Source organism: Coenobita brevimanus, chromosome 7 (genome assembly GCF_032717465.1).
Source record: "Coenobita brevimanus isolate Jiangsu-jjx chromosome 7, ASM3271746v2, whole genome shotgun sequence".
Lineage (NCBI taxonomy): Eukaryota > Metazoa > Arthropoda > Malacostraca > Decapoda > Coenobitidae > Coenobita > Coenobita brevimanus.
In genome coordinates this window covers 19,485,257-19,498,739 of record NC_136960.1, presented here as the reverse complement: position 1 = coordinate 19,498,739, position 13,483 = coordinate 19,485,257, and positions in this window count along the sequence as shown.

The window sequence follows — 13,483 nt, the reverse complement described above, 5'->3', positions numbered from 1 at the left end:
GAAACCTCAGTTATGTGTTTCTATTATGTGGGGTTGGGTTGTGTCACTGTCACAATAACAAAACATTATTTATTTTTTTTTTTTACTGTTTGTGTGCTGTTTAAGTGCTCGCTACAGTGCAAACACAATCCATCAGTGTAACTCTTGCGTGAAAATTGTAGTGATATAGTGTGCACTGATATAAATGTATAAGAAAAACACGTCCTGGGTTTGGGCTGTAACATGTTAGATCCTTCATAGACATTAGCCTACTTATGGTAATGCAAGTGTGACGAAACCAGTGGTGGAATATGACGCTGTACCGAATCCATGGTATTACCTATGTGATGAAACCAATGATGGAGTTTGACGTCATACCGTACTCCTGGTATTACGTGTGTGACGAAATCAGTAATGGAGTGTGACGTCACACCACAGCCTACTCATGGTAAGGCTTCTGTGACGAAACCAGTGATGGAGTGTGACGTCATACCGTACTCATGGTATTTATTTGTGACGAAACCAGTGACGTGGACAGGGTGTTGCTTGTGCAGGTTAGTTTGTATTTTTAATGATGGGTGAAAATGAATGAGAGCCTCGTCGTATATAATTTACAGCAGGATTTATTTTTCTTAGTAAATTTTAACTCGTTATCTTAATGATAGTTTCAAAAATTTGTTGAAATGCCTAATTTTAAAGATATCAGTTATGAAACCTCATCAGATTCACACACACACACACACACACACACACACACACACCGCATCAAATGGCCACCTGCTGCATTGGGCTTTGAGGTCGATTCGGCCCCTAGGTCAGTCTTCCACCAGTCGTTTGTCTTTAGTAATCTAAGTTAATCAAACCTAACCTGGCTTGACCTAACCTGACCTAATTTAGTCCAGCTAAGTGTTTGGATCAACCTGGGAATGAATGGGTTTTCCACCTGTTCCGCCTGTACGACGCCGGTGGCAGGAAACAAAAATTTCGTTCCTATTCTCATATGTGTTTTCTACGAAATTTGGGTGTGTAAGTAACTATGCAGGGACGGTACTTAATCTATATATTATTCATTTGCTCGATAATTAAGTAGTAGTTTACGACACAGACTACCACTAAAGTTTGATTTATTTTATTAGCTTATCAAAGACTTCATTTTTCTCAGTGAGTTCTTAAGGTATGATGCAGTGGTAGTGTGCCCACTCTAGTGGTTAGATTTAGTGTTTATATTATCCCTTACCCCTCCCTCGTCTTATATACTTCCGTTTTCGTCCAGTATATTCTTTACCCAACTCTCTCTCTCTCTCTCTCCGACGTCATCATGCATCTATATCCTCCTCCTCCTCCCCCTCTTTTTTGTTTTGCTTTCTTTTGTTTTAATTTTTTTCTTCGTCGTCGTAGTTTCTTCGTGTGTGTGTGTGTGTGTGTGTGTGTGTGTGTGTGTGAGAGAGAGAGAGAGAGAGAGAGAGAGAGAATGAGGTAAATATATCCCGGTCTTGCTACTATAGCAAAACTTCACTGTATTTATGTATGTATTGGGATGATATATTTAATTGTAACATTATTATTAATAAGTACGCATTGCAAGAGCTGCTGCATGTAAAATTCTCGGTAAGGTATTGTGCAACTGCGAAAAATATATATTTAGACATTTATCATATTGAGTATATAAAGTACTAAATGTCGTATAGACTGATATGGACCATAAGCTGCAGCATTTTTCATAGCAGCCAGCGTGCATCGGCCTGACATAAAGGCAGGCAGCTCTGTTACTTATGTCCAGCCGTGTTTTGCGGGTCCTGGGAGGCAACTGGAGCTGTTTCCGTCTCTTTACTTCCTTCTGTCTATGACCTCAAGTCAGTTAAATGCAGTGTGTCAAGGCATCTTGAAAGGAACGGGTCTAGAACTTGTCTCTTTTTATATATTTTTTTCTTTTTTCTTAGAAGGAACAATTTGGCTGATTTCTAATTTTTGGTTCCTGCTTCCTTGCATAAAAAGACTAATTCTTGTACAGGATAATTGATCAACCGCTGCCCAATGCTTCACGGACTCTGTATAGGTGTGGAAAGGCTTTTGGTAACTGGCGACGAAGGAGCTATTACATGGATATCTGATAACCAAAACACCCAATAGTTGTTAAAACTAAAACAAATATTTCTCACTAGCAATGAATGGTAACTAGGTTATTGATATACCGCAGTAGATACAGGCAACAGGTAATCAGAATTAGTGACATTTGAGGAAAACATCTGAAATAATATTGCAGGTGTATTTTGAATAAATCAGCTGTTTGAAAAGTTACGATGTGAAAACAGGTGTTGTGAAATAGCGTAATATGCAATACAAGTTACTGTTGCCAGAAGCGCTGAATGCTCATATTGTGCACCTGACTGCCTACTATCATGTATATATAACATCTGCCTGACTCTTTGCTTGCTGAGAATTATGTAATTTTGTCTCGTTATGCTTGTTGCCTGTCTGTCCACACACACACACATACACACACGCTCGCCGGCTCAGTGGTAACGCGTCGCTTAGCATCTGCTATGACGGGGGTTCGCACCTTGCTCGGGATGAGAAAAGTTTCACTGACGAGGCAAGTGGTCACTGTCCTCCTTGAGCAAGAGGATGGGTGTATGAGTGTGTGAAGGTCAAGACTTTGCCCGTAGATCGGACTATAAGAGCTCTCAGTTCTCGTCGGGGGGGGGGGGGGGAGGTAAAATGCTGATGATCACAACCATCATGTGATCCTGACCGACCCGGTGAATTACACAGACTTTTTGTGCGATTTTAACTTGATTTCCCTTCCCCCATCACCACGAACCTCCCTTCCCACTTATTTATTTATTTTTTTTTAAACTCTCAAGGTTGGTGAGAGTATGTGTCTGGATGATATGTGGCGGAGAATGCTTGCAGAATTGGTAATAACACTCATCTTGTGAGATAGTGTATGTTGAGTGACAATGTTCCTCTCTGCTGGGCAGTGTTGAATTACTTGACACAGGTCAGCAGAGCGAAATGTTGTTACTCAGATTAGCGGAGTGGAATGTTTTCATTCGGTAAAGACGTTCACTTCACTAGGCGTGTATTTTCCTATAATATCCATGTGTTAGTGGTGTAAGATGGGGAGATAGTGGAGGTGTTATTGGCAGGATGGGTGGTGATGGTGGTCGTGGTGATGGTATAAGGGGATGGCAGTATGATAATGAGTAGTAGTAGTCGTAGTAGTAGTAGTAGTAGTAGTAGTGGGGGAGCCTTCCTGCTTGACTTTCTCTCTTTAAATAGTTACGTTATTTATAACCTACCCTAAAGCAAAAAGCCTTTAAGAAACCAATAGGTCTGTTGCCGTTTTTATTTTCCTTTGCCCTTCCTTTGTATTACGTTTGTAGTACTACTGACTGAACGATGGCGATGGGACTGAGGTTGTGGTGATGAAACTGAAGTTGTGGTAATGATGACAGTATGGGAATATGTGTGTAAGTGATGGTAATGGTGAAGGCCTGTAACTGAGGGCAATGGTGATGGAAGGATGGCTAGTCGTAGTGATGTATGTGCGTTGGGAAGGTGCTAGTTACGAAAATAGCGGTGTTAGTGGGTTAGCAAGAGCGACAGTGAAAAAGGCGTAGGACAATAGCCATTTCTGACGAGCACTTTAGTGGAGACGCGAGAATCTACTATATGCATGAGTCAGCACCGGTAACCCCTGAAGGTAAGTCACTTCCTCCCCGGACCAGATTTTTACCACCACGCCCACTGAGTATTCACAGAGTGTGTGATAAGTGTAATAGAAAAGGGGAAAAGACGAGTAAGAGACTTGGCATCATCACGGACATACTGATCAAAGAGAATCCATGCTGTATTAAGCTACTCCTTTTCTGAAATACGGTAAACCATTTCAGAAGTAATATACAACTTGAAATTTTGTGTTATGACAAGACAAAAAACATTCTGAGTGTACAACACCCGCGCCCAACAGTGAGTCATGGGGTCAAACGTGTTACTTTGCTCTATGACCTTCATGTTCGACAGATTGTGCTCTAAATCAGATTACTTCATCCTTGCCTGACCTGCAAGCCTTCTACCAAGTTTGGTCCAGATTGTTTTAAAACTGGTTAAATTTATTTTGCTCTGTGCTCTTGACATTTGACCTATTTTTCTCAAACTCTAATCTTTTCATTATCTCTTGACTTTCATTCCTTGCATCAAGTTTGGTCCAGATAGAATAAAATTTGCGTAAGTTACAGGGTCCTACTTTTGACACTGCCCTTTGACCTTGGCCCTTAGGTGATTGTTCTTGAAATGGAAGCACTTCGGTTTTTGCTTACCTTCGACCATTCTTAGTTTAAATTCTTAGTTTAATAGAATCAAAACTGTGTACGTTTACCCTTCCATGTGACCGTAACCTTTCTAAAGAACAAAGAGTCAACCCTTAGGAAGATCCTCAACCCTTCCACCAAGTTTGGGCCAAATCCGATGAAAACTACCTGAGTTATTTTGTTCACAAACTCATGCACAGAGACACACATGGAACAAGCAGTATCCCGCTTTCGCATGAAAAACTCTCTCTTTATCTATAGCCAGACTCCATAATCCCGTAAGGGGTGGCCGTTTGACTTTGAGATAGTTGTATTACGGGGAGGGACACTAACCCTCCGCCAACCCACTTGCTGACACATAGGGAACTCGTATGGGCTGGTTAAATGGTTGCCATCCAGCGTTGTAAATGGTTTCCTAGCTTACAGAAAACCATTAGGCTTGTCACTCAGTGTAAAGTTACCTGAAAAGGAAAGAAGAGTAATATAAAGTGACCGGGAAGATTGGCAAAATAGGAAGAGAGGAGGGCAGACCCAGAAGAAGAACGATAAAGGTGAATGAAGAATTAGACAGCATTACATCAAGGAAGTGGATGATGGTTGCCGCCATGAAAAACAGGCATGAATATTTAGTACGTTTTTAAATAATAAGTATCATTGTTTTCGTCCTTCAAAGGATCATGTGATAAAAGTCATCTTTACACTGCTTCATCCTCCTAACACCACTGTACCATATCTCTCCACACTTCACCTTTACCTTTCCTGTCCAACCCTTCATCCCTTCAGACTCTATCCTCCTCCACCCCTACACAATACGAACCCCTATACCCCCCTCACCCCTACAACCCCCCTCTTCCGACGTTAGGTGAGACTAATTCAAGGTGTGACAGCATCCTAAATGGTGTGGATCAGTATATGACCGCCATCACAGTGTGACTCATTATACCCATTGTTTTTATTCAGAACTATTTTACTGCTGCCTCTCTCTGCGCTCTTTCACCTCTCCACCGTCTCACCCCTCCACCTTAGTACTGTAGACCTCGCATTTCTACACTACTTATAACTTATACCTTGTCTAGGCTACCCATCACATCTGTACGAACCCTTCCCATTTTGCACATCCCTTCACCATAACTCTCACTTTATCGATACGGACGATGCGGTTCTACATTCCTTTATTTAGCCCTCCTTCACCAGCGTTGTTAAAAGCCCTGTCTGTTATGTCTGGCACAGAGGATGACGAGATAAATCCGAGGATTGTGAATCAGATCTGGAAGAGCTTTGAAGCGATTTCGGTCCGTCACATTAGACACATTCACATGGAAGATGCATTCTTGATGTATTTGGAAGAGTCTGTCATGCGCTTTTTTTTTTTTTTTTTTTTTTTTTTTTTTTTTTAGCAGCGTCCTCAACAGAACACTCCAGCTCTGGCCCACATTACGCCTGAGGAAAATAAAATGCGTATGTACGAAAACTTCCTACAGAAGTTTTCTGCTTTAGGACAACCGCTGTAGAACTGCAATCAAAGAATAAATATCGCAGACATTAATAGCTGAGATAAATTAGAAATAATGACACAGGCTCTGTTTATTGGAATAATTTCTTCCAAATGTAACTGCATTCCCAAGACCAGATTATTGGGATATTAAATAAAGAATGTCGTCCTATACGAAATGAAATATGTTTGTTACTTGAAGAGAGAGAGAGAGAGAGACTGGTGACACTAACTGGTGTGTTCTCAGTATATGGCAATAACCCTTGACTGTCATTTTCTCCTTTTGTTTATCAGGCCTTCCTTATCACTTTTGTCATTCTCTCTCTCTCTCTCTCTCTCTCTCTCTCTCTCTCTCTCTCTCTCTCTCATTCTTTTGTCTTATGGTTTAACCATGAATGGTGTGGCAACAGAGGTGTGGCAAATTTTACAGGTAACTATGATGACAATTCTCTTACACCTGCTTTACCTGTTTCTAGATCCTACCTATCCAGTTCATGATGGTGGATAAAGGATTGGGATAAGGATGATGCTTGTTCCTGTAGCTCTCAATCTTCCATTTTTTTATATTACTTCCTTACCTTGCCTCCCTGTCTCATCTCACCTGTCTTGACTCCAGTTTTCTTTCTTCTCTCCCTTCCTCCCCAGCTGTTGTTTCTTGTCTTCTGTCTCCTTTCTTATTTCATCCTATTCTTTTCCGTTTTACTTATGTCTATTCATCATTTTTACTCACTTTGTTTCTCTTTCGTCAAGATTTTCAGTCAGGTTCTCCCTTTCCATTTTCTCCCTTTCACAACATTCCCCCCCCCCACCCTCCTTTTTCCTTACCTGCATCCCTCCTCTATATGTCTCCCTCCCTTTCCTCCCTTCTCTTTCTCTGGTAATCTCGCCCTCACTTTCTATTAAATTATTATAAACTGAACCCTAAAATCTGATTTTGGGTTCATAATTGCCTGTCAGAAGCGAATAATGGCCGCTCAGACACAGATCTGCCTCATTAATTTCTAGCATATTCATTGCCACTATATGGTAGAGGGTATAGCATCGTGGACTGCAAAATTCTACCGCGAGTGAAAAATATACACCATCCAATGACAACAGTTTCATTCAGCGTTAGAATATCAACTATCAGATTATCCTGCAGGCGCTGGCTGTCTCTAAATAAATTCTGGTTTTCTTCCGTATTCCTTTTCCTACGTCACTTTACTTCGATGCACTGTATTTGCTACAGTAATGAGATCGTGCAGTATTTGTTCATTCATCAGTAGTGAGGTGTGAAGGCATCAGGTGTTTTGGGGTGGTTGTGTGTGGATGTGGGAGTGGGTGTGGGTGTGGAGAGGATGATTAGTGTGGGGGGGAAGGAAAGGTGAGTCGTGTTACATGTGAGGGTGGGTGAGGGAGAGGAACAGGGTTAGGGTGTGAGTGTGGCTGTGGGTGTCAGTCAAGTAAATAGTTACCTTATACGAGGTGAATAGAAGCACAAGGCCAACGAACGTAGAGAATGTCATAATTAATCAAATTTTAAGTGTGTGTGTGTGTGTGTGTGTGTGTAATTCACCGGGTCGGTCAGGATCACTTGATGGTCGTGATCGTCAGCTTTTACCCTCCCGGAAGGGAGCTGAAAGCTCATATAGTCCGATCTAAGGGCAAGGCTGTGACCTTCACACACGCACACACCCCTCCCCCTGCTCAAGGGGGACAGTAACCACCCACTTCGTCAGTGAAACTTTTCGCAACCTGAGCGAGGCGCGAACTCCCGTCCACCAGTTGGCAAGCGGGAACGTTACCACTGCACCAGCGAGCGGTGTCAGGTGTGTGTGTAAGAGAGAGAGAGAGAGAGAGAGTAACCTAACGTGAAATTTTCATTACCTGATGAAACTAAAAGCTTATTCGTCTATGCGCTCACGTTACTCTTGAATTCCTGGCGCTGCAGTGGCGTTTGCAGCCACTGTCTTTCTGAATGGTAAACGCTGCCAGTGCCGACCGTCCGGCGTACTGAGAGGGCAGTGGCACCTGTTAACTTTGGCCGGAGACTGGTTTATAAGCACTGTACAGGTCAATGGAATATACTACATAGCTATCACAATTTTACCACTTCACTCCCTAGTAAGTGCCAGTTTTACCACGTCACTCCCTAGTAAGTGTTGTAACAAGGGATACTTCACAGAATTATGCAGTTAGATGCGAGGTGAAGGAAGAAGACCAAGGAGGCACGTGCTGTGGATCAGAGCAAAAACATTTTCCCATCTCTTCAGTTCTCCTCCTTCCACCCCACCCTGTGAGGAGGGGTGGTGTTGGTAGGGACTGGTGATGACTGCCAGAGGTGGGCACCCGGTACACAAAAAGTACTGTCGGTAACGGTACCGGTACTTGTTTAAAATTATACTGTCACTACCGGTACAGGTAAAAAAAAAAAAAAAGTACCGAGTACCGACTCGGTAGTCGGTACTCGGTACATGAATATGAATAAAGTAAACTTGCTCAGTATTGACTTTTTTTTTTTTTTTTTTAACACACTGAGGACCCAGAGACCAGTCTTGTCAGAAGAGCCGAACCTGAGGCGAGATGAAGGATGTTGTCTGACAACTGTCACAGTCACATTAACTATGGGGTGACTAAAGCATAAGGTTTTGCGACCGTTCAGTCCTTTACTTTCAATACATAGATCGTTAAACTTTTACTGGCCACTGTAATTCACATTCTTATACACCTAGTTTAGTGTTTATCAAAATAAACACAATTTTATGACTACATCGTGCCATTACATGCACAATAATCTGATTAATGATTACACAGTGCACTTCAGTTTTCTTTTCCAGTGTTGCCCTTGAGGAAAATGAGCACTTCAAAATGATAGTCACTGAGTCCCTCCCGTTTTGGTTTGAGCACGTCCTTCCCCAATGAAAATAGACTTTCCACAGCAGCACTGGATGGTATTGGCGTGTTACAAGTTACAAATAATGAGAGCAGTCCTTGTTGATTTTATGTTTCTGGAGGTTCTCCAAAAATTCCTTCACTAGCTTTATCCCAGCCTCCCTTTTCTTCCTCCCTTTTACTTAGAGGGGTTCGAAAAACTCTTGCTTGACATCCTGCTCGTCATCATCATCAGTGGTGCTGCTCTCCGCGTCCTCTAGCTTGCTCTCCAGTAGTGACACCATTTTCTTCTCCACCCTCCTCCTCATTTTCTCTTTGTCGTAGGAGGCAGACTCAAGTAACCACGCCAGCCACGATAACTTGAATTGGGGATGAAAGGCAACACAAGCAGGCAGTCAATGTCCTTGAAACGATGGCCGATCCTGCCTTCCACACCCCCAATCACTGCGTTCATTAGAGGCTAGCACACCGTCAGATCGGCGCCTTCCTTCACCTCTTTTAATTTCTTGAGACACATGGCCAGGGTCGGCAGCAGCACTCCCATGTAGGCCTTCTTCTCACCTTTTGTTTATCATACGATACGTGAATATAGGTAAATAAAATGTACCGGTACCGAGTACCGAGAAAACATGCTTAAAAATGTACCGTCGGTATCAGTTTCGGTACAGGACGAAAAAAATAGTGTCACTACTGCTACCTGTACTCGAATTGTAACTCGGTACTTTTGTACCTCGGTACTGCCCACCTATGATGACTGATGCTGGTCGCCAATGACAGGCTAAGGTACCCAGTAACTGACGTTCCCTGCGCCACTCTCACATTATGTTCTTTTGTGAGTACTTAAGTCTCCCATGCTGCCTGTCGCTCACTCACACTTTCTTCCACTAAGGAATAAGAAAGCAAGATCAACATAATGGGGTGGAAAGGGTACCAGGAATATTCAGTTTTATTTGAGGTGGTCGGAATTACAGGTTGTATTACTGCCCCAATCGCCGGTCCCGTGCTTAATGACAAGGCGGGGACCGAACAGTGAACTGTGAATGGATAGTCAGTATTACGTCAACCCGAATAAGGATCCACAAAGGACTACTGGCTTGTCCATGCTGGAATAAGGAGATACATATTTCCATACATGATGTTGTTATTTAGAGGCGGCAAGGTGTAAATACGAGTGAAGGTTTACCCAGCAACTGGGGTAACAATACCATACAAGTGTTAACCTCAAATGTCGTCACCAGGGTGGTTTATGTGCACAGTTCTTTGAGGTAATATCAACAATTAATATTTTTTTACCTTGTAAGTCATCTCCAGTCACTGCTGGCTACAGGAGAGCTTCCATGATACTGATGAAGTTTGTGTACAGTAACTGGGGGTTTGAGTTATCAGCAAAATTAGCATAATGGGAGACAGTTGTACCATGTGCTCATTGTTGGTTATGTATGAAGTATGGAAACAGGCGAAGGCATTTCTTAATACAAAGAAGGAAGAACCAAAAGCTGAATTCCCGCATAATAAAAGTTGTTCTTTTCGGGAAATTTGAAGAAACGAAAGCTTAATTAAAGGTCTGTTCACTTCAGTATGCCTCAACACATTGATTTTTTTTTTTTTTTTCTATGAAGGACATAGGTTGAGGAAAATACAGACTGGGGATAGTTCAAGAGTTAACTTGTTGCTTACATGATGGACATTGCGTATCGGTTAACTCTTGCATTAGAGAGCTGGACGGAAAAAGAGTGACAGTGCCTTGACAGACTGGTGGTGCACGTCCGCCTTAATGGAAGAGGAACACAAGCAGACAGTTCAGAAAGGTAGCGACTAATGGAATGGCGATTGTAGAGGGATAAAGATGCAACACTGTGGCGGAAAGAGAGAGGGTGATGGGAGTTAGGAATAGAAGGTGAGTTGATAAGGCGGAAAACCTTGACTCCACTCGATATGCAAGAGCTGTATGTGGTGATCTGTCTGCGGTGAATGTGATGGGAAAGTGGCGAAACTGATGATGGATGGATAAAGATGGACCTATTCACATCTGCCTGACGCAGATGATGCTGTGTTGTTTGCTGTTGACGAAATGAATCTTTGTCACTAGTTCCGACTTTTGGGTATGTCTCTAGCTTGCGATGTCGGATGATGAATGTAGACATAAGTAAAATATACTGGAGTTTGGGGTATATCAGTTGCAGTGTGTAGGTGAAAAAAGATACTGTCAAAGTAGTAAAGATTTTATGCAGCTCTAAGTAGCGACAGAAAAGAGAACTGTGTGTGCATGGATAGTGGAGAATGGGATAGTTCAGGGTAAATAAGTGGTTAGTGGCATAGAAAACTTGATTACGCATAGGCCATCAAAGAGGGCGTGCAAGAGGGAGGTTTTAATGCGCATATGACTACTAATGTGAGACATTTTGTGGTATCAGCATAATAATTTTAGAGTGAGCGTAAGAGAGGTGTATATGTAGGACATATACTTACACAAAATAGGCAGTGACAGTCAGAAATAGTGATATTCATGAAACGCTTGGAATGCAAAGTTTATGAATTAGCGGACATCTCAAAATGAACGGATCTTCAATCTCTCTCTCTCTCTCTCTCTCTCTCTCTCTCTCTCTCCTTGGAGGTATAATCTTGTCAGCTTACAGTCTTTGGTTCCTTCTTGCTGCATAAGAAAAAAAGAAGGGTATGCTAAAATGATAGACCCATGGGAGAAGGATTGGTATCGCGGATGGAGGATAGGGTGAAGAAAATGGTTTATTTAAATTAACCTGAAGGTACGGGACGACGTGGATGACTGAGGTGATGGTATGATTGGTCAGTAGTTGTGGAGAGAAACGAGGGTAAGTTGAGGAAGCAAGATATTTACTAATGACAGATTTAAATGGATGAAATTAGCCAGAAGTTCCATAGAAAACAGGCTGCATTCCTCATAATCCGATTGTCAAGGGAACTTCTCTGCCCCTTAAGTGTTGCTGATACGTTTTGTTCTGTATGGTACAGCCTGTGGAATAATGATTATTTTCAGTGTTTAGGCTAAATTAGAGCCAGTTGGATATGATCCATTCTACTTAGCGTTCTGTTGATAGACTGGTTTTTGCTTTCTTAGAACTCTTTAGTGTGACTTTGTATCCAACTGTCCCGTGTACAGTATGGGCAGCTAGGATATGTTGATGGTATTAATTAATGATACTAACCCGTCTCCGGCTACACCACATGACTGTAACCCTCTTTATTGGAAGTGAGCTCCTTTGGGATCTAAATCACCTCTGGACCTAGCGCGCGCGCAGACACACACGCAGAACCAACGTGTCACCTGTTTTATGGCAGAAAAATGCAAATTGCAGCTCCTCGAGTCTTCGGCAGAGAAGCGTTAAGGTTAAGGTGGCCTTTAGTGACGGTAACGAGGTACCGTACTTAACAAAACGATCGGTATGTCGCGTAAATTAAAGGGCAAGTTTCCATAAACAGACGGAGATACACAACAGACTGACGTGAAATCTCCTTGTCCTGTCTCATCCTCTATTATTTTGGCCTGTCCTGCCATATCCTGCCTCTCTGGCCTGCCTCACCCTGCCTGCCACTTCCTGCCTGTCTCTGGCCTGTCTCATCCCGCCTGCCTTACCCTGCCTGTCTTTGGCCTGTCTCATCCTGCCTCTCCTTGCCCTGTCCTGCCACACACTGGCTTGTCCTGCTCAGTGCTTACCCTGTCTTGTCCTGCCCAGTCCTGCCTGGCTCTGCCATCTTCTAGCCTGTCTCCTGCCGTGACCTTCTCTAGTCTACTTAAGCAGTGGGAGGTGCCGAAAGTTATAATGTAGCCCTAAGCTCCGTCCCCTATCCTAATTAACCAGTGGGTTGTGACTACTCGTGACATCACATCCCTTGACATTTCCCTCTTTTATTAGCCAGTGGGAGACACCAAAGCTCATGACGTCACTTACCTAAGCTCAGCTCACTATTTCCACACACACAACAGTAGAGTGTTTTTATTATGAGATGTAAATGAGGACGTATTTGATTTTAGCCATCCTGACACTGAACACACGAACACCCAAACACATTGTCAGACGCCTTTGAGGTGTTGCAACAGAATCCTTTATCCCTCGGTGAAGGATGAATTACACTGGGACCAGTTAGAGGTGTTGACGGGGTGAGAGATGGAGGGGCCACCTGCTGACACGGGTACAAAGGGAAGGAAGGTTAAGAGGACATGGGGAAAAACACGTGAGGAATATAACGGAGGAGGAGGAGGATGTTAGTAAGGAAAATACAGAAGGCTGGTGGAACTTAATTCTAACTCGTTCGCTATCAGTGGTCTCTCTTAATCTGAACAAAATCTTTAGGTGCTTAGGTGTTATAGTAAGAATAAAACAAAGACGTCCTGTTACTGTTGGTGTTAAAAAACAAGACGACTTATCCCTCGGGCAAGACAATTTCACTCTTGTCCTGTTATCAGTTGATCCTCCTGTACCCCGCCCTGCCTTGCCCTGCTTCGCCCTGCAGTGCAATGTCTCACCCGCCCGTACCCTGTCTCACCTTTGCCTCTTCATCCTGGATCCACCTTTCTCTCTTCTGGCCTGTTTCATCCTCTCTTATTCAAGCCTGTCCTGCCATATCCTGCCTCTCTCTGGCCGGGCTCACCCTTGCCCTGCCCTGCCTCACAGTGACCTGTCCTTCTCACCCTGCCTTGTCTTGCCCATTCTTGCCTTGCTCTGCCATTTCCTGACCTGCCTTTCTCTGCCTTGTCCTCCTCTGTCTTACTCCTCTGTTCCCAACCTTCGTCCATTACCTCCGGCCTCTTCGTTAGCGACGCCGAAGGTGTGCTGATTCTGATCCAGGC